This window comes from Miniopterus natalensis, chromosome 3, assembly GCF_054644295.1.
Source record: "Miniopterus natalensis isolate mMinNat1 chromosome 3, mMinNat1.hap1, whole genome shotgun sequence".
In the NCBI taxonomy this organism is placed as follows: Eukaryota; Metazoa; Chordata; class Mammalia; order Chiroptera; family Miniopteridae; genus Miniopterus; species Miniopterus natalensis.
Window position 1 is genome coordinate 76,789,175 of NC_142083.1, and position 23,041 is coordinate 76,812,215.

The 23,041-nt window shown below is 40.7% G+C and overlaps 1 protein-coding gene across 1 annotated transcript in view; it reads left to right on the forward strand.

Annotated features, from left to right (window-relative positions):
- Positions 1 to 2,559: 2,559 nt before the first annotated feature.
- GTF2I (general transcription factor IIi) overlaps positions 2,560 to 23,041 on the forward strand; it is a 100,113-nt gene continuing 79,631 nt past the window's right edge. The window contains exon 1 of the mRNA XM_016199040.2: positions 2,560 to 2,819. The gene's annotated coding sequence lies outside the window, so the exon portion shown is untranslated. The remainder of the gene's footprint in view (positions 2,820 to 23,041) is intronic.

Consider the following 23,041-nt stretch of genomic DNA (forward strand, 5'->3'; position numbering starts at 1 on the left):
ATGCTAGTGTGCCGAAAGAATATTCAAAACATGCAACACCTGTTTAGTCAGGGAACTGACCTCTTTCCCTTTAGATTGTCAAATGAAAAAATGACAACAGTCAACACAATAGCCATTCAGTGTGAATGAATCTAATTATACCCTTTTTTTTGGTCAGGTTGGCAAAAAAAATGTTGTTTTGTGTGCCGCAGAATTTTAGCAGTTAATTTATGTGTGTCCTGAGATGAAAAAGGTTCAAAGGCACTGCTTATGGACATAAATTTGAGGGTTACATCCATCAACATCAGTACACTGAGAAAAAGGCTTGGCTTCTACATGCTGGCAATTCAAACCACACACCGTTCCATATCACTGTTCATTGTCCCAAAGGGGCCAGCTTTCTGTCTAGAAGCAATTCAAAGCCAGCGAAAGTTTTAGAAACTGCTTTAGGATTTAAGAGTTTTAGGAACTGCTTCAACATCAAAGCAGCTGGAGTTGTTCAGGAATAAGCAGCAAAATTCCACGCTGAAGCATTCAACACATTCATAGGAGCAGGGGACTAGCTCCAAAGCAAATTTTTAATGATGACAAATGAACTTTTGTCTAACAACTCACTTTCTAACACCCTCCCACGCTTTGTCCAGCGTCTCAGTGCTGTAGACGCTCCTGCCCACGAGTCACTTAGTAGCAGTCTCCGTTATCAGATGGACTGTCTCAGTATCGCAGTGCTGGTGTTCAAGTAACCCTTTTTTTTCTTTTCTCTCTTTTTTTTTTTTTTAACTAAATAATGGCCCCAAAGCGCAAGAGTAGTGATGCTGGCAACTCACATATGCCAAAGAGAAGCCGTAAAGTGCTTCCTTTAAGCGAAAAGGTGAAAATTCTTGACTTAATAAGGAAAGAAAAAAAATCCTATGCTGAGGTTGCTAAGATCTACAGTAAGAATGAATCTTCTATCCGTGAAATTGTGAAGAAGGAAAAAGAAATCCGTGCTAGTTTTGCTGTTGCACCTCAGACTGCAAAAGTTACGGCCACAGTGCGTGATAAGTGCTTAGTTAAGATGGAAAAGGCATTAAGTGTGTGGGTGGAAGACATGAAAAGAAAATGTGTTCCGGTTGACAGCACTGTGTTGCGCCAGAAAGCGCTGAGCCTATACGAAGACTTCAGCAAGGGATCCTCTGAAAGGAGTGACACCAAGCCATTTACTGCGAGTAAGGGATGGTTACACAGATTCAGGAATAGGTTTGGACTGAGAAATGTAAAAGCTACTGCAGGGGCTGTGCCCGCTGTTGAAGAAGCTGCTGCCACAGAGTTGAAGTTGATTAAAGAGGAAGGTATGTATGTATAGGAAAAACAGTATCTGTAGGGTTTGGTATTATTTGGGGTTTTAGGCATCCACTGGTGGTCTTGAAAGGGATTTCCCGCGGATAAGGGGGGACTGCTGTACATCAAAAGACTGGCTGTTTGGAAAGTTTTCTTGCCAGCGACACAGGCTGGAAAAGGCGATGTGGTCGCCACCTACCGAGGAGGGGGAGGGGCAGGATGGCCGGCGCGGCTTGAATCCCCGGTAGGGAGAAAAATTACAAAATCACTCAACTTTGCGCTTTACAGTATCATCTGAAACCTCTTGGTCAAGTTTTTAAACTTTGAATTTAATTTAGGTCTACAGTAATGGGTCAGCATTCTCGAAATTCATGAGCTAATGAAAGTTGAGAAGCAAAACAATAACCGGAGGGCGGATGGGTTTGAGTAAAAGTGCTTAGTGGTTGACGGAACAAAACGAGCCACGAGTCAGGTTATCTGCTCCCATTCTGAGGCTTTTCCTCTACTTTCTAATTGTCGAGCGTAGACACGTGAGCAAAGCCTCAGGGGGTAAATAAAAACAGAGTCGTCCCACCCCTCCCCCGTCCAAAGTCCGGGCAAACCGTTTCTTCCGAGGCAAGCTTTCAAAACTATCAGTTCTTTGTGTCCCAGAGGGTGGTGCGGGGCGGAGGGGATCCCTTGGCGGAGCTCGGAGGCCGGCAGGCCGCCCTGGGGCTCCCCGGCCTTTGCCGTGTTCCGGCCTCGCAATTTGCAGGGAATCTGGGGTGCAAGAGTAAGTGCGAATCTTGGAAGGCGGCTGCGACCGGGGGGTGTTCCACGGCGAGTAGGCTGGAGCCACCACCGGCCTAGATTTTCGCCCCTGCACCCCAACTCCCCTCCCCCACTCGGGCGGCCGAACAGGCCCCAGGTGCAGCCATGTTCTCGATCCCACCACCCCGCGCCTCCATTGACAGTCCTTGCCGGAGAAGGCCGGGCGTCGCGCTCTCGGCGTCCCCGGGCTCGGGGTTCGCCCGCGCGACGCTTCCTGGGAGTCGTAGTCCACCGCCCCCGCTATCACGTTAATGGGGACAAATCAGAAACTACAACTCCCGCTGGGCGGCGTTGAGGGTGCGCAAGCGCAGCAAGCCTTCGAGGAACAAAAAAAAAAAAAAAAAAAAAAAAAAGAGGAGGAGGGTGAGAGAGAAGATCGGAGAGCAGAGAAAAGGGGCCACTGATCGCCCCCCCGCTTCCCCGCACGCGCTCTCTAGCCGTGCCGCCTGCCTGCCGCGGTTACCCCGGCCTCTCTCTCGGTCCCTGACAATTTGGATCTAGGCGCTGAGCGAGGCCCTGCCGGGGCGGCCATGCGGCGGTGACAGAAGCTCGGCTGAGACGCACGGGCCCCTCGCCCTCTCACCTCCAGCCCACTAGTCAGCTCGCCTCATTCCGAGGCTGCTCCTCCGCGGCCGCAGCTCGCTCACGGCCCACACTCGCCTCCCTTCGGCACCCCTACCCCGGCGCTGCCTGGAGGCGGCTGCACTCGGGTGAGTCCCTGTCGCCTCATCCCCTGTCCCCCGCCCCAGTTGCCATGGCGAGCAGAGCCTTTATTTGAGACCACCCCTCCGGGGCCTGCACGGACAGGAGTCTGGGGACCGTCGGCGGCCGTATTGGGGTACCCCCGGCCGCCGGCGTTGGGGGTGGGGCAGGAGCAGACGCGGTCGCGGGGGACGACAGTTGCACGCGCGCGCCTGGGCACTTATGGGGGAGGGGCGCGCGCGCCGACGCCGCGTGTGGGGGGGGTCTCACGCGTGAGGCCCGCGCGCGAGCGAGCCTGCGCATGCCCGGCCGCTGATTGGCCCGCTCGGGGGTTGCGGGTGCGCGCGCGGTGCCAGGGCCGAACGGTGGGGTCGCGCTCAGCCTGGTGTCTCTGGGGCTGGTGCGCCCGGGCAGCAGACTCGCCGGATTGGCCGGCGGTCGGCGGGGGCGGGGTCGGCGCCACGCTGCCTGGTAACTGCGGCCGGCGGGCGGGCAGGCGGCTGCGGAGCGCCGCCCCTCCTGGTCTGAGTCCCTGTCCTTCCCCTTCTTCGCCCAGGTGGAACCTGGAGTGGGCTTTGTCCCCGCCCGGCGGGCGCGCCTGCCCCGCGGAGCCGGTTTTTGTGGGGGAAATAAACACAATGACCGGAAGGAAAATCTCAGCCTTAAGGCCACGAAAATAAGCGGTCTGGATTGGGCCAGCACCCAGACGGGTTTCAGGGAAGGAAGAAGACGACAAACTGTCCTCTTTCCCTGTTCTCCCCCTTCCACTTCGGCTTATCCAAGTTTTTCCTTTATTAAAGCGAGGTTTTTTGTGTTTGTTTGTTTTTTAGTGTTATGGTTTTGCGCTAATTTGCGGCTGAGAGTGTTCAGATGTCGGGTCCTGTGCAAGTAGTGCTCACTTCCTGCGAATGCGGGGCCCCGTGCAGCCTTCTCACCCTCTCTGCATTCAACTTTGCTGCAGACAATGGCTCGCTAGGCCACCGTGCCTAAGAGTAGTCTCTGGGTGCTAAGGAAACAAAAGGGGGAAGTTAGTTCGCGAATGAGAATGTGCATTCGAGTGCCCTGAGGAGGCAGGGCTTTCCCTTCCTTTTCTTCCCTGAAAGCCTAAGATTTGAGATGACTGGTTTAATTTTCTACTTCAGTAGTACCCCCCAATCCACGGTTTCACTTCCCGCGGTTCCAGTCGGGGTCAGAAAATATTAAATGGAAAGTTCCAGAAATAATTCATAAGTTTTAAATTTCTCGCGCCGTTCTGAGTAACTTGATGAGGTCCTCTTCTGTCCCGCCCTGGATGTGAATCATTCCTTTGTCCAGCTTATCTATGCTGTATATGCTACCAGCCGCTAGTCACTTAGTTGCCAACTCGGTTTTGATATTGCAGTGCTGGTGTTCAAATAACCCTTTTTTTACTTAATAATGGCCCCAAAGCGCAAGAGTAGTGATGCTGGCAACTCACATGTGCCAAAGAGAAGCCGTAAAGTGCTTCCTTTAAGCGAAAAGGTGAAAATTCTTGACATAATAAGGAAAGAAAAAAAATCCTATGCTGAGGTTGCTAAGATCTACAGTAAGAATGAATCTTCTATCCGTGAAATTGTGAAGAAGGAAAAAGAAATTCGTGCTAGTTTTGCTGTTGCACCTCAGACTGCAAAAGTTACGGCCACAGTGCGTGATAAGTGCTTAGTTAAGATGGAAAAGGCATTAAGTGTGTGGGTGGAAGACATGAAAAGAAAATGTGTTCCGGTTGACGGCAGCATGTTACGCCAGAAAGCGCTGAGCCTATACGAAGACTTCAGCAAGGGATCCTCTGAAAGGAGTGACACCAAGCCATTTACTGCGAGTAAGGGATGGTTACACAGATTCAGGAATAGGTTTGGACTGAGAAATGTAAAAATTACTGGAGAGGCTGCATCTGCTGATGAAGAAGCTGCTGCCACATTTCCGGCAGAGTTGAAGAAGTTGATTAAGGAGGAAGGTATGTATGTATAGAAAAAACAACAACATAGTATATACAGGGTTTTGTATTTTCTGTGGTTTTGGGCATCCACCGGCAGTCATGGAACATAGCCCCTGTGGATAAGGGGGCCTACTGTACATATTTTTGCTTTGCCAGTTCTTAAGCCACTGTGGTCTACTGCCTTTGCTTTCCTTTGGCCTGCTTCTGGAATCTTGGCTTACACCTGTAGGCTGGAATGAAGTTTTCTTCAGGCTCTTCTCCATTATATGTAATCACTTTTTTAAAGCCTATATTGTTTGCTCAGAATTGGCTGTTCTTCTTACAGTATCCCAATCAACTTGATTGCCCCCCCCCAGGGTATCTTTATTTCCGCTGGAAGTGTGTTTGGTTCTGCCTTGTTTACATGTATCTGGCCTAGTCACTAGGTATTAAACTCCTTGCTGGGTACGGATTAAAGCTTTTTTGCCTTTTTTCCCCTTCCAGTCTCCAACTGTCAAAGTGCTTTAACTACAACTAACATTTGAATATTATGTGCCTGGCATCGCTCTTAAGCTTTTACCATATGTTTTCTTTCTTTTTTTTTTTTCTTTTTTAAATATATCTTTATTGATTTCAGAGAGAGGAAGGGAGAGGGAGAGAGAGATAGAAACATCAATGATAAGAGTCATTGATTGGCTGCCTCCTGCCCGCCCCCAGCTGGGGATCAAGCCCGCAACTCAGGCATGTGCCCTGACCGGGAATTGAACCTGGATTGCCTGGATCCGAGGTCGATGCCCAACCGCTGAGCCATGCCCAGCCGGGCACTTTTACCATATGTTTTCTTATTTAATTTGCCAAACAATCCTGTAATTCCATTTCATAAATGAGGAACAAGCCTGGCGAAGCTGGGTAATTTACTCTTGATTACCCAGTCAAATAAACCTTGACTTCAAGATTTGAAAGTAGGCAACTTGACTCTTAACCTCAAAGCCAGTGATTCTTAAACTCCTATGAGCATCAGCATCCTCTGGAGGGCTTGTTAAAATACACTTGCTAGGCCCCGTCCCAGACCTTCTCATTCTGCAGGTCTGGGGTGGGAGGGGCCTGTTATTTTTCTAATGATTTTCTAACTAGTTGCCTTGTGCTGGTGGTGCTTGAGAACCATTCACACTGACAAATTAAGTTTTAAAACTTATTGTAGACTTTTGCTTTTCATTACTTTAAAACTAGTTCTTAAAAAGCCAAAAATAATTTTAGCTGTTTACTGTAGATTGGTTGGAAAACTTACTGAGAGTAAGAATTTTTATTAGCCATGATTACAAAATTAAGAGTTTAAAAAAGAGCCGAGCTGGCATGGCTCAGCGGTTGAGCATCCACCTATGATCCAGAAGATCTGTTTCAATTCCCAATCAGGGCGCATGCCCAGATTGCGTGCTTGCTCTCCAGTGGGGGCATGCAGGAGGCAGCCAATCAATGACTCTCCCATCATTGATGTTTTTATCTCTCTCCCTCTCTCTAAAGTCAATAAAGATATATTAAAAAAAATAAAGTAAAAAGTTTTCAATTTAAAAAAGAGCTGATATTTAAGTACAGAATAAAATTAGGAATCTAATAACGTTGGCTTTTTTCCCCACTCTGATTCATTTATTTATTCATGGCACAGGCATTTGTCTCCTTCCAGGGATGCCTAAAACATCCCATCCCCACCTTGGAGTATAAAGTCTGGGAACCTGGAACAGGTGGGGTCATAGGGCCTGAGCTTGGCACTGTATAGGTTGGGCCAGGCTGAGGCTGCCACAGCTGCCAGAGCCCCGAACCCATGCCCCACTTCCCTCAGCCCCTTGCACCTCCAAGGATTTGGCTTGCTTTTTTTTTTTTTTTAATTGTTGACAGTATTACAGATGTGTCTCATTTTCTCCCTTGTTGTCCCCCTCCAACCAACCCACCCCCCACCCCAGGCCTTCCCCATACTGTTGTCTGTGTCCGTGGGTTATGCACATAACGCATATATGTTCTTTGGTTAATCTCTTCCTGTTCCCCTGCCTCCCCCTCCCCTTACTTTTAAGAATATCACTACACAGAGATTTTGACATTAAATGTAGGCTTTCAGGTTCTTTTTATTGGGGCACAAATTTTGTTGAGAAAGATTTTTTAGGTTTTTTTTTTTTATTATAATGGATTTCTTAATGGGGAAAGTAGTCTCAAATTAGGTAGGAGGAATGGGATACCTAATAGACAATTAATGCCCTTTTTTTTGTTGTTTTGTTAATCCTCACCTGAGGATACTTTTTCCATTTTTTTTTTTTTTTTTTTTTTAGAGAGTGGAAGGGGAAGGAGGAGAGAAACATTGATGCGCGTGAGGCACATTGATTTGTTGCCTCCTGCACATCTCCCCGCCCCCACCGGGGCCCAGTGAACTTACAGCCTAAGTACATCAAACCCAAGAGCTCTTCTGTGTGAGGGTCTGTGCTCCAACCTTTGAACCACACTGGGCAGGGTTACACTCTTACCATTTTTGATGATTCATAGATTGATGATGTGTTCTAAAACATAAAATACAGGAGACAAGGTCCCTAACCCAGATTGTTTATATTATCTAAAGGAGCAGTAAATAAAACACTGAAAAAGTATTAAACACTTAACCTTTTCTCTTATTACTGGTGACTAGCAATTTGCATTGCATTTCACCTAATTCAGTTCTACCATTGTTTTATTCTTTATGGAAAGCATGAGTTTTTAAATATTTCAGTCCCTTAACAATTGTGGTTATAATTAACATGAAATTGTCTTAACCTTTGGGTTCAGCAGATGCTGATCAAGTAATTTTTATGCATGTCTAGGAGAAAGCATTTTATTGAAGAGTTGTTTAAGAAGCACTGTGAGAGCCCAGCCGGGCGTGGCTCAGCGGTTGAGCATCAGCCTGGGATCCAGAAGATCGTGGTTCGATTCCCGGTTAGGGCACATGCCCAGGGTTGTGGGCTCCATCCCCGGTCGGGGGCGTGCAGGAGGCAGCTCATCAGTGACAACTTTCTCATCATTGATATTTCAACTCTCTCTCCCTCTCCCTTCCTCTCTCTGAAATCAATAAAGATATACTTTAAAAAAAAAGCACTCTGAGAATGGTATTTCACTTTTAAGATAGGCATTAGAGGCAATTTACTTGAAAGGTAATTTTTAAGAATTTTATTAACATCAATCTACTAAAGGTTATTCATAGGATTTTCTTCAAAAGTTGTATACATTTATTTGGGTTAAGCTTATTGTTACTAACTGAAAGAATAAGAAATTAATTAGTTCATCGTAATTGTAGAGTTGATAATCATTGTACTCAGTGGACTTAAAGTGGCTGCAAAGCTATTTGAAGAATATTTAATTGTTCAGTTAACCAAAGTGTAGCTGAGGCTGCTTGCCTGGGGCAATAAAGAATTCATATTTTAGAGGATATATACTGGAAAAATTATGTGGATAAATCAGAAGTGCTGAGGATATTATCTTGATATTGTTCATTCTCCGTTTTTTCTCTCTGCCTTTACCATTTTTCTTCTGTTGTCTTGCTGGAACTCTCATCGCTGAGGTTTTTTTCCTTTCCTCCTTGTTTCTGCAACTCTTGTCTTAGTATTCCATGCTTGTTTCTGGCACTCCTATGCTATTTCCCACTTTGGCCTAGTGGTAAGGTAAGAGAGTTTGATGTAGTCATGGACTGTCAAGAGTTGATGGAGGATTTGGTTGTAACTTGATTAATACTTTAGAGGTTTTTTTAAAGAATTAATTTATTTAAAATGCAACTTGTGAAGTGAAATGAATTTATAATTGAGAGAGGGAATATTGTTTAGTGATTAAAAACAAAAGTTCTGAAATCAGACTGCCTGGATTCAAATGCTGGCTCTTGCCACTTGCTGCTTGTATTACCTCGGGCAATTCACTTTAAATCTTTGTTTCTTAGTTTCCCTGTTTCAAAAAAAGGTGGGCTGATGATAATGGCACCTGTTTCTCTTTTAGGGTTCTGAAGATAGAATGAGTTAAAAGTGCTTTAGGATGGCACCTGGCATACAGTAGGCATTCAATAAATATTAGCCAGAAAAATACTGTTTAATACTTTTGGAAATTGAATTTTCTAAGGAAATAAGAATTTTACAAGTAATACTGACCACAAAGTTAATCTCCAGAAACTGGAGAATATAAGTTCTGTGAGGGTAAGGCCCTCAACCGCTGAGTCACGCCCGGCTGGGCTTTTTTAAAGCATTTTTAAACATTTTTAATTCAATAACATTAATTACATTCATAGAGTCAAAACCATCACAACTACTAAAATTTCATCAGCCCAAATAGAAACTCTGTACCCATTAGGCAATAATTCTTAATTCCTCCCTCCCTCTAGTCCCTGGTAACCTCTACCCTATTTTCTGACTCTGTGAATTTGCCTGTTTTAGATGTTTCATATAAGTGGAATCATACAGAATTTGTTATCTTGCGTCTGGCTTATTTCACTTATTATATTGTTTTCAAGGTTCATCAGTATTATAGCATGTGTTGGAACTTCATCCCTTTTTATAACTGAATAAGGTTCCTTTGTATGATATACCACATTTTATTTACCCATTCATCTGTTGATGGACATTTAGGTTGTTTCTACTTTGTGGCTGTTATGAATATTGCAACTATGAACATTGGTGTACAAGTATATTTTGAATTCCTGTTTTCAAATTTTTTGTGTATATGCTTAGAAGTGAAATTGCTGTGTCATTGTTTTTTATTCTTTTTAATGCTTTTCTTGGGGCAGAAGAATTTGGATGGATCTGAACAAATCTCTTAATAGTATAGAGATTTATTTATTTCTTTACATCAAGGTTCATCATGTTGTAGGATGTATCCAAATTTCCTTTTTAACCCTCACTGTGATTTTTGAAGTTTTTGTTTTTATAGTATAGCAAAGGAAATAATTATTTTTTAAATAATTTTTATTGATTTTTGGAGAGAAAGAGAGAAACATTGATGTGAGAGTGGAATGTTGATCGCTGCCTCTTTCGGGCCCCCTACCTGGATGGAGCCCACAACCCCAGCATGTGACCCAACTGTGAATCATGAATTGAACCAGCAACCCTTCGGTGCATGGGATGATGCCCAACCAACTGAGCCACACTGGCCAGGGCAGGAAATAGTTTTTGAAAAAAACTGTATAGGATTATATTATAATTTTAGAAGTGGAGAGTAGTGAAGCATTGGTTAAAATGAACCCTGGTTAGACAGCCTATGAGGATTTCTGATTGTATAGGTTCCATATTTTGAGAATTACACTGTGTGTTTTTATTGCATTTACATACATGGGCCTTAGTATTTTTAGAATAAGTTAAAAATTGTTTTTTGGTTATATATTTTTTGTCAGGTTGATTGCTTCTCTATAACTTTTAGAGAAATTTTTAGAGTATGCTGTAAAACAGTGATGTAGTTACTTCACCCAACTAGATAGCTTTTGAGTTTATTTCATAATTTTTTCTTTCATTTCTGGCCTTATCTGTAGAAAAAAATGGCAAAATGAGTGTTTGTGCTACTGTTCACTACTCATCTTCTATATTTTAAGCTTCGAAAAAGAAGGGATCCTTTTTACATTTGGAAACAGGACTCATTTATCCATTTACCCAACACATTGAGGGCCTTTGGTGTAGGTATTCTGTGAGGCCCCAGAGCACAATCTGTTTCTTGAACATAACGGTGAGGGCAGATGATAAGAGGTTCAGGATAAAGAGTAGTTTGTTTGTATATTTAGTCTAGTTTATTTTTTTAAATATTTGGAGTAAGGTGACTTTAACTTAAATTTTAAAGCATAGTCTCTGAGGAGTACATTAGATATAAGCAAATTTTCATGGTTGCACATGCATGTTTTAAAAGGTGCACATACTTTATTTCAAAGCAGTGATTTATTGTATACCTTAAACTTAAACAACATTGTGTCAATTATATCTCAATAAAGTTGGGGAAAATAAGTAAAAATAAATACGGAAAAAATAGACCGATTTATATATTTACTTATTTTATTATTATTTTTTAAAATCCTCACCTGAGGATATGTTTTTCCATTCCTTTTCAGAGAGAGTGGGAAGGAGAGAGAGGGAGAAACATTGATGTGAGAGAGACACATTGATTGGTTGCCTCCCACATGCCCCGACCAGGGCCGGGGATCAAGCCTGCAACCTAGGTATGTGCCCTTGGTCAGAATCGATCCCAGGACCCTTCAGTCAGAGGGCCGACACTCTAACCAGTGAGCCAAACCGGCTAGAGCAACAGTGATGTAACACTTTTCTGATTAATTTTCCTGCCCCATCAGAAAATAGGTTATTTTATTTAGTAGTGATAATTAAATCAGTTAGTTGGGAAATTTTCATTTTATCAAACTTGGATTTGGAGAGTTTATATTTAAATAGATAAGTATAAATGTATGTTTTTAAGTAACTTTTAATAAAATTTAAATTTTTAAATGCTTACTCAATTTACTGAATGCTTGTATGAATCACTCTATCAGGCACTGCATTGTAAATATCTACTAACCGTGTCAATGTACAGCTCTAAAAAACACACACATTTTTAACATAATCACAAGAATGTTATCACAGCTATAACAAAATGAATAATATCCTAATATCTTCTAATACCCCGTTTGTAATACAGTTTTCTCTATCGCCCCTCCCCCCAAAAGTAAATACATTTTGATAACAAACCTTGTGAGGTAAATATACCTATTACTATCTTTTTCTAGACTGGTAAATTTAGTATTAAAGAATCCCAAGGTCAGCCTGGTGGGTGTGGCTCAGTGGTTGAGCATCTACCTATGATCCAGGAGGTTGCGGTTAGATTCCCCGCCAAGGTACATGCCCAGTTTGTGGGCTCCATCCCCAGTAGGAGGCATGCAGGAGGCAGCTGATCAATGACTGTTTTTATCACTCTCTCCCTCTCCCTTCCTCTCTCTAAAATCAATAAAGATAAATATTTAAAAAAAGAATCCCAAGGTCAGCCCTGGCCGGTGTGGCTCAGTTGGTTGGAGCCTCGTCCAGTGCACTGAAAGGTTGCTGGTCATTCCTAGTCAGGGCACATACCTAGGTGAGGGTTCCCGGTTGTTATCAACTGATTGATATTCCTCCCTCTCACTCTCTTCCCCCCCCATTTCTTTTTCTCTCAAATGAATAGAAACATATTCTTGGGTGAGGATTATAAAAAAGAAGAAGAATCCCACAGTCAGCCAGCCATATCTAGTACTGGAGATAGAATTTGAATTCAGAACTTTGGCCTGAATCCAAAAATGGCGTTCATAATAGCTTTGCTCTGTTGCCCGCCTTCTTGAAACAGTGCATTAAAAAACATAAAGATAGACTTTTAGATCATAATTACTTGATTTTCTTTTCCTCTTCTAATTCATACATAGAGAAAGAACAAATGATCCAGCTTTTCCAGTACCAGATGATTTTAGAATTTGGTGTACGGTTAAATGGACATATTCTTTGTCTATTGGCAGGACAGGCTCGTGCTTTTTAAAAATCTGGACTATCAATTAAAGTGGATAACTGATGCATTTGTAAAAATTTTCTCTTAAACTGTAGTGCCAAGAAAAGTTGTGGGGTGTTCTCGAATAGCTGATAAGGTTTTTTTTATTTGTCTTTCAAGGACATTGTTCTGGCTACTGTGAAACTCAAAATTGAACTTGTGATCCTCTAATTGGGCAGATCCTCTTTTCCTGGCCTCGTGTATTATTTTGTCATTCTTCCCTTCACCAGGCTTAAAATTTTTTTAAATCTATTGCTGTTAGCTCTTTAAACATTGTTTTTGAAAATGGGGTGGAGAAGGGTATACATTTTTTAAGTATTAACGTAACACAGTTGCATATCTTTTCAAATCTTAACCCTTCAAATATATTTTGTTAATTTTTGAGGGATCACTTGGTTTTTATTGATATAATTACCAGCTTTATTTCAGCAGGTAGAATTTAAGAATTTAGTATCTTAAAATGTAAGCATAGCGTAATATAAAAACTTTAAGTCCTTGACTTAAAAAATCAATCTTGAACAAAGTTTTGTCTAAGGGATTTCTAATTTTATTGTTAAGTATTGGCCATTATATATAATTTCTAAAAGTTAATGAAAGTTAAATGAACTAAAATGGGCTGTATGACTCTATTTTTCCTGTTTGCTGACCTGTGTGTGTGTGTTAATTAAATATATATGTTAACATATAATTAACACATATGTTAATATAAATGATACATTGTATTCTGTTATTAAATGTTTATAAAATGGAATATCTCAATGATACACCAGCCTAATTTATTTCCCTTTGGAAAGTACCTGTTAAGCCTATGGAGATAAGCTCTTAGAAATGTGAATTAAAATGTTTCTCTGTGTTAATAGGAACAAGGAATTTCTGGGAATTACAAGTCCTAGTGTAGTTTCTGGTGAACTGATCTTATCCAACATGTTATGTCCACTTCTGGGACATTGTCTGGACAAAATAGAGAATATTTTGATGCTGTAGCAGCTGAGAAATGTTTTAGAAATCATGTTACAGGTAAAGCACAAGACAAAACTGGTCATGCTTAGTTTGGAGAAAATTGTGAAGGGAGCACAGTGCATTGAAAGACCTCTTGTAGAAAGCTCTTCTCATTACAGGGACTAATTTTAAATTAGTCCAGTAATTGCAAATTGTTACTTTAAAAGAAGCAAGCTCTCTACTGGAGGACATTTCAAAACTGGGGGTAGAGGTGGGAGAATTAGTCAGTAAAACCACTGACAAGTAGTAACATTTTTTGAGAGTTTATAGAGAGTTTACTTAGAGCATCGGCCTGCAGACTGAAGGGTCCCGGGTTTGATTCTGGCCAAAGGCACGTAGCAAGCTTGATCCCTGGCCTCTGCCTGTGGGAGGCAACCAATCAATGTACATCTCTCACATCGATGTTTCTCTCCCCCTCTCTCTCAGCCTTCCACTCTGAAAAGCAATGGAAAAAATATCCTCTGGTTAGGATTAAAAAAGAAAAAGTTTACTGTTTTAAGTGCTACCTACATTACTTCATTTAATCCTCACAGCAGTCCTGTGTCCTAAAGTAGGCACTGGTAGGATTACCATTTTAAAGTTGAGGAAAATAAGGTTTTGAGATGCTAACTAATCCAGAAAAACTGTAGTGAAGGATAGTTTTAATATAAACCTAGGCAGTTGGATTCTGAACTCATGCTCTTCACCACCTTATACTAATTTCCAGTTCTGATACTAATGTTTCCATGTAGATAATGATATTAATTAAATACATTTGAGTAGCATAGTCTTTATTAATTTTAAGTTGTTTTTTTTTGTTGTTAATCCTCACCTGAGGATATTTTTCCATTGATTTTTTTAAAAATTATTTTTAAGAGAGAGTAGAAGGAGCGGGGGAGGGAGAGAAACATAGATGTGAGAGAGACATTGATTGGTTACCTCCCGCAGGCTGGGGCTGGGGATCAAGCCTGCACCTGAGGTGCGTGCCTTTGGCCCGAATCAAACAGGGCCACTTAATTCCATAGGCCGACGCTCTAACCACCGAGCGAAATGGGCTAGGGCAGTCTTGGGCAGCAGTGCTTTGTGACATAAATTGTGTGTTCATTTAGACAGTTGTTTAGTAGCACATTCATGTTTTTCTTTGAACTAAATCCTGTCTTTTTTTTTTTTTTTAATATATGTATCTTTATTGATTTCAGAGAGAGGAAGGGAGAGGGAGAGAGAGAGACAGAAACATCAATGATGACAGAGAGTCATTGATTGGCTGCCTCCTACATGCCCCCCACTGGGGATCGTGCCCACAACCTGGGCATGTGCCCTGGCTGGGAATCCAACCGCGATCTCCTGGATCCTAGGTCGATGCTCAACTGCTGAACCACACCGGATGGGCTTTTTGATTATTATTGTGCATGAGGGAAGTAATTTGGAATTTGGAGATACAGATTCTAGTCTCTTATTATAAAATTAACTGTATGACTTTAGCAGGATGGGTAATCTTTCTGAGTTGGGCTTCTCATTTATGAAATAAGAACAAAGTGGTTACATTAAAATATCTTGAATTTTGTTCTTGATCTAAGATTGTATATTGTAAGATTGAAATGGGAAGATGTTTGTTGAAATAAACATAATAGCACAAGAAAGAAATAGGGCATGAATATAATAAAAAAACAAGATCAGGGTTATGATACCTCCTCTACTTACCAGTTTGACCTGAAGCTTAATTTGAAGCAGATATATCTTGAAAATTTAGTAATATTTTAGAAGTTAGCATAATAAAAAATATTAAGAACATTAGCTTTTTTTGTTAGAGTGATGATGGTCTGTGTGTGAAAATCTTCAATAGCTCTCTACAGCTCATAACTTTATTATTTTGCTGTTCAGTATTAAAAGCAAAGATCACCCTGGCCAGCGTGGCTCAGTGGTAGCATCGACCTATGATCCAGGAGATCGTGGTTGGATTCCTGGTGGGGGGAGTGCAGGGGTAGACGATCTATGATTCTGTCATCATTGATGTTTATATCTCTCTCCCCCACTTCCTCTCTGTAAAATAAATAAAGACATATAAAAGAAATAAAAATAAAAGCAACGATCAGTAAATTCAAAGCAGAAGTATGGGCAAATGAAAAAATTTATATGGAATTAATTATTGGCATATTTTGAAGTAGAACAAAACAGTAAAGACAGATAAACCTAATCCCTGAAATGGATCTCCAACAAGAAACACAAGAAGATTTTAAAGAATGACTGGAGTCTGTTTTCAGGGAGATGAAACAATAGCTGACAAGGATAAAAGACGGAAATGAAACAGGAACAGGCCAATTCGTTCATGTTTGAAACTCATAAAAGAGGATTAAAATCAAATTAGGGACACAAAAGATAAAATGAAAAACATTAAGAATGGAAGAATAAAGGGAACTGAAAAAACTGAAAGAAGATACAGCAAACTTAGCTGTTAGGTTTTGTGTTCCTGGTATGCTTTTCTATTCCCCTTTCTCCAGGTAAGTGTCCTGCTGTGCCTTTTTTTTTTTTTTTTAAATATATCTTTATTGATTTCAGAGAGAGGAAGGGAGAGGGAGGGAGAGAGAGAGAGAGAGAGATAGAAACATCAATGATAGAGTCATTGATGAGCTGCCTCCTGCACGCCCCAGACTGGAGATCAAGCCCGCAACCCAGGCATGTGCCCTGACCGGGAATCGAACCCCGATCGCCTGGATCCTAGGTGGATGCTCAACTGCTGAGCCACGCCTGGCCGGGCCTGCTTTGCCTTTTGAGTAGCTGCCTATCTTCCTTTTTCATGTGGTTCTATCTATAGTGTTAATTACAGTGTATCCCAGGTAATCTTTTTCTGACTAGTCACAGTTAATTGGGCCTGGGTACGATAAGCTTGTGACACAAACCCCTAAAACTTTTGTGCAAACAGTAGCAGGGAGGTATCATAGTCTATTGCCTCTGGGATAACAGTACAGGTGTGTGGTAAATTTAAAGATGCATGTGGCTGTCATCTCTGTTTTAGGGAAGAAACTCATCTGCTCAAGAAGTGAGACAGACCCACAGGGAGGGAAAAGAGATACTCTAATGACATGTCTTCTGTTCTTGATCTAGTTATATGTGGAGTCAGTGCAACCTTAGACTGAAATACAAAAAAATAATAATAAAAATTCCCTTCTTTACTTGAGATGGCTTTGAGAACTTGTAACCTTGTAATCTACTAGTTCTGGCTAATTCATAACTTGTTCTTGAGAATAAAGAATATTATAAGGTGTGGTTTAACTGGAGTTGGTGGAACTCATAAGACTTACAAAATTATAAAGTAAAGTATTTGTAAAAATGCCAAAAGTTGGTAAGATAAAGGAATTTTTGGGAGGAGTAATGTGAAAAGACTAATATTAAAAGGAAAATGGGAACTCTGATACTAGAAGTCAGAATTACCTTTGCCCTGTGGGCATTTGCCAGTTTCACCACATGAACTTGAGTTTTGAAGACCTTGTGAGATGAGAGGCTCAGAAATCAAGTGTAGAAGTTGCATAAAAGTCAGGGGTCCTATAGGAGACCCTTCCTCTTAATAAGCTGGGAGCACCAAAAAAAGCGGGGGCAATTAAGAATGAAACCAGCCTACATCCCCGTTTGTGGTCTGGGTTAACATCTCCTTGGCGGTCCAAGGAACCTGAAGCCTTGAACTGGGATTATGGTGATCCCAGGCAGGTAGTATTCCCAGATACCTAGAGGAAGCTGCCTTCATTATAGGCCTGAAATTTAAAATAATTTTTTAATATAAAGTTACCAGGATGTAATAAAAGATAATCAGGCATACATACATGGGATCAAGTATCATGATTGTGAACAAGAACCACCAGAAACAACAGAAATACACCTGCAAAATCTTGAGATTTTTAACTCATCATAGAATATAAAATTATTCCTATTATGTTTAAAGAAATATGTCAAGCTGGAAAACCTTTAAGGAGTAGGAAACTATAAAATGTAACATAGCAACAAAAAAAATGACAGCAACAAACAGATTCTAGAAATAAAACCAATAGGTGGTTTTAATAACAGCATAAACAGAAGAATTAGTGAAATGGAAGATAAGTTAAAAGATAGAGTTTAGTTCAGAGAGAAAAATGAGAACAGTATACAAGAGAGTAAGAAATTTAAGGACTAACATATATTTAATCTGAGTCTCAGTAGGATAGGAGATAAAAAATGGGGTAAGACAGTACCTGAAGAGAGAATAGCTGAGAATTTGCCACAACTGAAGGATGGTAACGCCCAGTGAATGACGAAACATACTGGATAAAAAAAAGTTTACTTCTAGGCACACAGTGAAACTGTAAAACCAAAGACAAAGAAAACATCTTTAAAAACCAGTGGTGGGCGAGGGGTGTGGAGATTACCTTCAAAAGAGGCTACAGATGACTTCTGAAGAGCAATAATGGAAGCCAAAAGATAATGAAATAACCAGTTTGCTGAAAGAAAGTAATTGTCAACCTAGATTTCTATTACAGTGAAAATATCTTTTAAAAATAGCCAGACCTGGTGTGGCTCAGTGGTTGAGCGTCGACCTAGGATCCAGGCAATTGGGGTTTGATTCCTGGTCAGGACACATGCCCGGGTTGCGGGCTCGGTCCCCAGTCGGGGGCGTGCAGGAGGCGGCCGATCAATGACTCTCTCATCATTGATGTTTTTATCTCTCTCTCTTCCTCTTCTTCCCTCTCTCTGAAATTAATAAAGATATAGTTTTAAAAAATAATAAAAATAAAGGACATTTTAGCAAATAAATTTGCCATAAGAGACATTCTAAGGGATTAACTTCAAGCAGAAGGAAAATCTAAGATGCAAGAAAGAATGAGCAAAGAATGAAATAAATGTGCTTAAATGGAAATTAAATTGTTTGAAACAAAAATATTACATGTAAAAATACAGAATTAAAATAAACATAATACAAAAGCTGAATAATTAAGGGCCTTCATCAATCAACATAATTATCAGAGTTAAAAACAGTGAACTGGGATTGAAAATTATTTACCATTTATGTAAACATGTAGAGTTGTTATCAGACATAAGTTTAGTAATGGGCATAGGACCTCAGTAAATGAGTCACCCAAGAAGAAATACAAAAACTATAAAAAGTGTTTTTTTAGTAAGCAAAGAAATTCAACTATTTTGGTAGTAGTGGGTCATAGTGATTAGGTCATAGATCTCCAAATTGTTGGTGAGACTGACGATTTTAGTATATATAAACATTTCTGGTAGTGATGTAAAAATTTTGGCACTCTGTCTCTGGCCGGTGTGGCTCAGTTGGAGCATCGTCCCGTACACCCAGAGGTGGCATGTTCAGTTACCGGTCAGGGCACATACCTAGGTGGGTTCCATCCCTGGTTGAGGCACGCAGTGGAGGCAACCCATCATTGTCTCACATCTCCATCCCTCTCTCTCAGATCAATAAAAAACATATCCTTGGGTGAGGATTAAGAAAAATTTTAGCATTAAGTATGAAGGTCTACAACAGTTCATGTTATGTATTTATTTCAGTATTAAAAATGTAAAATATGGAAATGGCAAAAGCTAACTTATTTATGAAGATGTTAAGAGAAATTGTATGATTCCATTTCAATGCCAGTTGGTCATTGAGGCAAGGTCACTGCACTAATAGTATGTTAGGCTCTTTGGAATTTATTTATCCTGGGAATCTGTGTCCCTGATGTCTCACATGCATTTTAACCTTAGCATATCATAAAATGGTATTTTTGTATTTCTATGTTCCTTTCTCAGGGAATCTACCTTGCTACCCTGGTCTATGTGGATACCCTCGTACCAGTAATCTCTGGAGATTGTCAGTGAAGAAGGCTCACATGGAGTTGGGATCGACCTTTGTATTACTGGCTCATGTTCCCTTAAGTTTTCTTTTCCCTTGGTTAACTCACTCTTTTAGTACAGCTACCACCATGGTGGTTCAAGAGGTCATAAGAGTTTATTCAACATAGTTTAATCTCTATAGCAGCACGGAAGTTTCTGTGACAATGAAAATGTTCTTTATCTGTGATCTTCAATAGAGTAGCCACTAGCTACTTGTGGCTGCTGAGCATTTGAAATGTGCTAGTGCTACTGAGGAACTGAATTTTAAGTTTTATTTAATCTTAATTTAAATTTAAATAGCTACCTGTGGGTATTTGCTACCATATTGGATAGCACATAGGGACTCCCTGTTGTTCTTTTTTTTTTTTTTTCCTCCTTCCTGTTCTTTGACTACTGTTTTTCTGCCTTGGATGATTACCTTCTTCCTTATAAAGAGAGAGAGCCCTTCCTCCTCACACCGCTCCTCCTTTACCTAGGCAGCATCGGAGATAACACAGTGAGGGAGCAAGTACGTTGTTACAAACCGGAAAACTAAGTTGTTTTCTTGTTTAACATTGGTTTCACCCTATGAATTGTCTCAGTTCAATTTTCCATTTCTGTTTACAAAGATTCAAAGGGATCAAGTCGTCCTTTTTGTGTTGTTTTATGGAGTACATGATAATTTTGGTCATTTGCCTTTTTGTTCCAAAGAACTATTACTGATGAAGTTCAGAAGTACAAGTCATGCCTATTTGCATTCCTTATGAGTGCAGAGCTCATTGTCCTATTCTGGTTCCTCTAAATTTTCTGTTTTATGGCCTCTTTTATTGGAAGACTTCTGAATTTTGACATGATAGATAGGATAGATCATACACTGTTGATTTTTGCTGTTCATTTCTAGTGATACACACACTGGCACACCTTGTTTAAACCTTAAGAAGACTGCATTGGTCCTGCTCCAGTGGCTTATGGAACACGATCTGCTTTAAAGGTTTTCATCTAGGCTCCTTAGATACTTCTGTTTTGCTTTTCTGCTCTTACTCTTTCTCCCTCATAGGATCATTGTGTATATTAATAAATGACCAATAAAGCATGATAGGTATATTCAGTAGACATCTATTTCTTTTTTGTCTATCCAACTCTTATTTTAAAATGAGGGGGCTCATGAAAGGCCAGGGACCTTCATAGTAAGTGGTTGATTTAATGTCTCTTCTCTGTTCATGGAAGAGGAGCCTGGGTGCAGCCTGCTGGGGTTACAGATTTTGTTAGTGGTCTGGGTAACCCACAACCTCGCTTTCTTGACTGCTGGCTCTATGAAGACCAGTGTTTCATGCCTCATGCTCCTAAGCTTAGGTCACTGGCCTGGTATGTCCTCTGGTGTTCGACGTTAATACCACTGTGTGGGGCAGTTTCTTTTCGGGAAAGGGAGAAGAGGCAGTCACTGAATGATGGGTGCAGGGAAAATGTTCTATGAATAGTCTTGACTAATGGGAAATTACCTCTTGGAACTGGCAAAGAACAGCTCAGCAAATTTCTGTTGTAATCCAAATTCACCCATTTATAGAGAGCAGAAAGCCCCAAACAAACTGTGTTGATCCCCATTAAGCCTGAGTGGACTTGGTCACCTCCAAGGTTCTTTCCTTTGAAAATGCCTCCTGAAAAGTTTTGCTAATGAAATAGGACCTTTCATTGCCTGTGGCACCTGTCTCCCATTTCTTAACATTGACTGTGAATTTATGGCAATTTAAGGTGAGAAGTAGAAATAGCAGTAAGCAGAAAATTGCCCTAGTGTTAGGTTCTGACTGACAGTGGCTATATGACTTTGACAAGTCATTGCATTTGTAAAGTGAGAACACAGTTCCTTTTTCTTTTGCTGGAAAATTAAAGGAAAAGTGGGATTATTAAAGAATACAGCTCTGGTTCGTGTAGCTCAGATGGTTGGGTGTCATCTGGTGTACCCAGAGGTTGCCTATTCGATTCCCAGTCAGGGTACATGCCCAGGTTTAGGGCTCGGTCCTCGATGGGGGGATGTGCAGGAAGCTGCCAATCGATGTGTTTTTTTTTTCTTCTCTCTCCTTCCTTCTTTTCTCTCTCAAAATCAATTTTAAAAATCTTAAAAAAACCAACACCAGGAACTTAGACTTCTAGCCTCCAGAATTGTGAGAAAATAAATTTCTGTTGGTTAATTAAAAAAAAAAATACAAACTTTCAGAAATAATGACAGTATATTCTAAGTAAATGTTTCGATTATGGAAAAGTAATATGCATTCATTGTCCATTTTGACTGAGCTACATTTTAATATAAATTTATTTAAATTTATTCATCCAAGAGAAAATTAGGGAAAACAATTTTTCTGATTTTAATCACTCTTGCTTGATGCTGTTCCTGATTCTATTTCCGTTCAGGATAAGAGATCTTGTTTGGGGAAACAAAATTGCGTCTGTTCACAGATATATGGAGATGAGTGTTAATTGTTTTTATTACCGTTTTTTATTATCAACTTCTTTTTAATCCTCACCTGAGAATGTTTTTTTTTCATTGCTTTTCAGAGAATGGAAGGAGGTGGGGGGAGAGAAACATCAGTGTGAGGGAGACACACCAACTGGTTGCCTCCTTCACATGCCTCGACTGGGGCCAGGGATCGAGCCTGCAACTGAGGTACATGCCCTTGGATGGAATCGAACCTGGGACCCTTCAGCCTGCAGGCCGATGCTCTAACCACTGAGCAAACCGGCTAGGGCAAAATTCCTTTTTTTTCTGGTTAATGTTTTTATTGATTTCAGAGAGAGGAAGGGAGAGGGAGAGAGAGAGAAACATCAATGATGAGTCATTGATTGTCTGCCTCCTGCATGCCCCCTGCTGGGGATTGAGCCTGCAACCCAGGCATGTGCCCTGACTGGGAATCGATTCTCGATTGCCTGCATCATAGGTCGCTGTTCAGCCTCTGAGCCAAGCTGGCCCGGCCATTTTAACCATTTTTAAATGTACGCTTCCCTGCCATTAAATACATTGTTGTTGTGCGACCATCACCACTATCCCCAGAACTTTTTCACCATCCCAAATTAAAACTGTGTGAATTAAACAGTAACTCCTTATTACTCTCTCCCTTTAGTCCTTGCAACTACCATTCTTTCTGTCTCTTTGAATTTGACTGTTATAGGTGTCTCATGTGAGAAAAATCATACAATATTTGTCCTTTTGTGTCTGGCTTATTTCACTTAGAATAACGTTTTCTTATTTATTTATTTTTATTGAGTAATATTTTCAGTGTTCATCTATGTCATATAGCATGTATCAGAACTTCATTCCTTGTTAAGGTTAAATTATATTCCATCGTATGTCTATATCACATTTTATTTATTTATTTGACAGTGGACATTTGGGTTGTTCCCATCTTTTGGCTATTGTGAATAATGCTGTTATGAACATGGGTATACAAATATCTGTTCGAGTCCTTGCTTTTAGTTCTTTTGGGTATACACACAGAAGTGGGATTGCTTCAGCATTGTAATTCTGTTTTTTTTATAAAAACATTTTATTGTTATTTTTAATCCTCACCCAAGGACATGTTTAGAGAAAGGAAGGAAGAGTGTGAGAGAGAAACATCGATGTGAGAGAGAAACATTGATTGGTTGCCTTCTATATGCTCCCAGACTGGGGTCAAATCCACAATCCAGGCATGTGCCCTGACCAGGAATTGAACTGGCAACCTTTCGATGCACAGGACAGTGCTCTACCCATTGAGCCACTCTGACCAGGCGGTAATTCTGTTTCGTTTTTTTAGAAACCGTTAATTGGTTTTCTATAGTGCATGCACCATTTTACATTCTTAACAGCAAGACACAGAGTTCCAATTTTTCCACGTACTTGCCAACACTTACTATTCAGTGTTTATGTGTTCTCTTTTTATAGTGCTTGAAATTCAGCTGAGGCTTTTTGCTTATATCAAA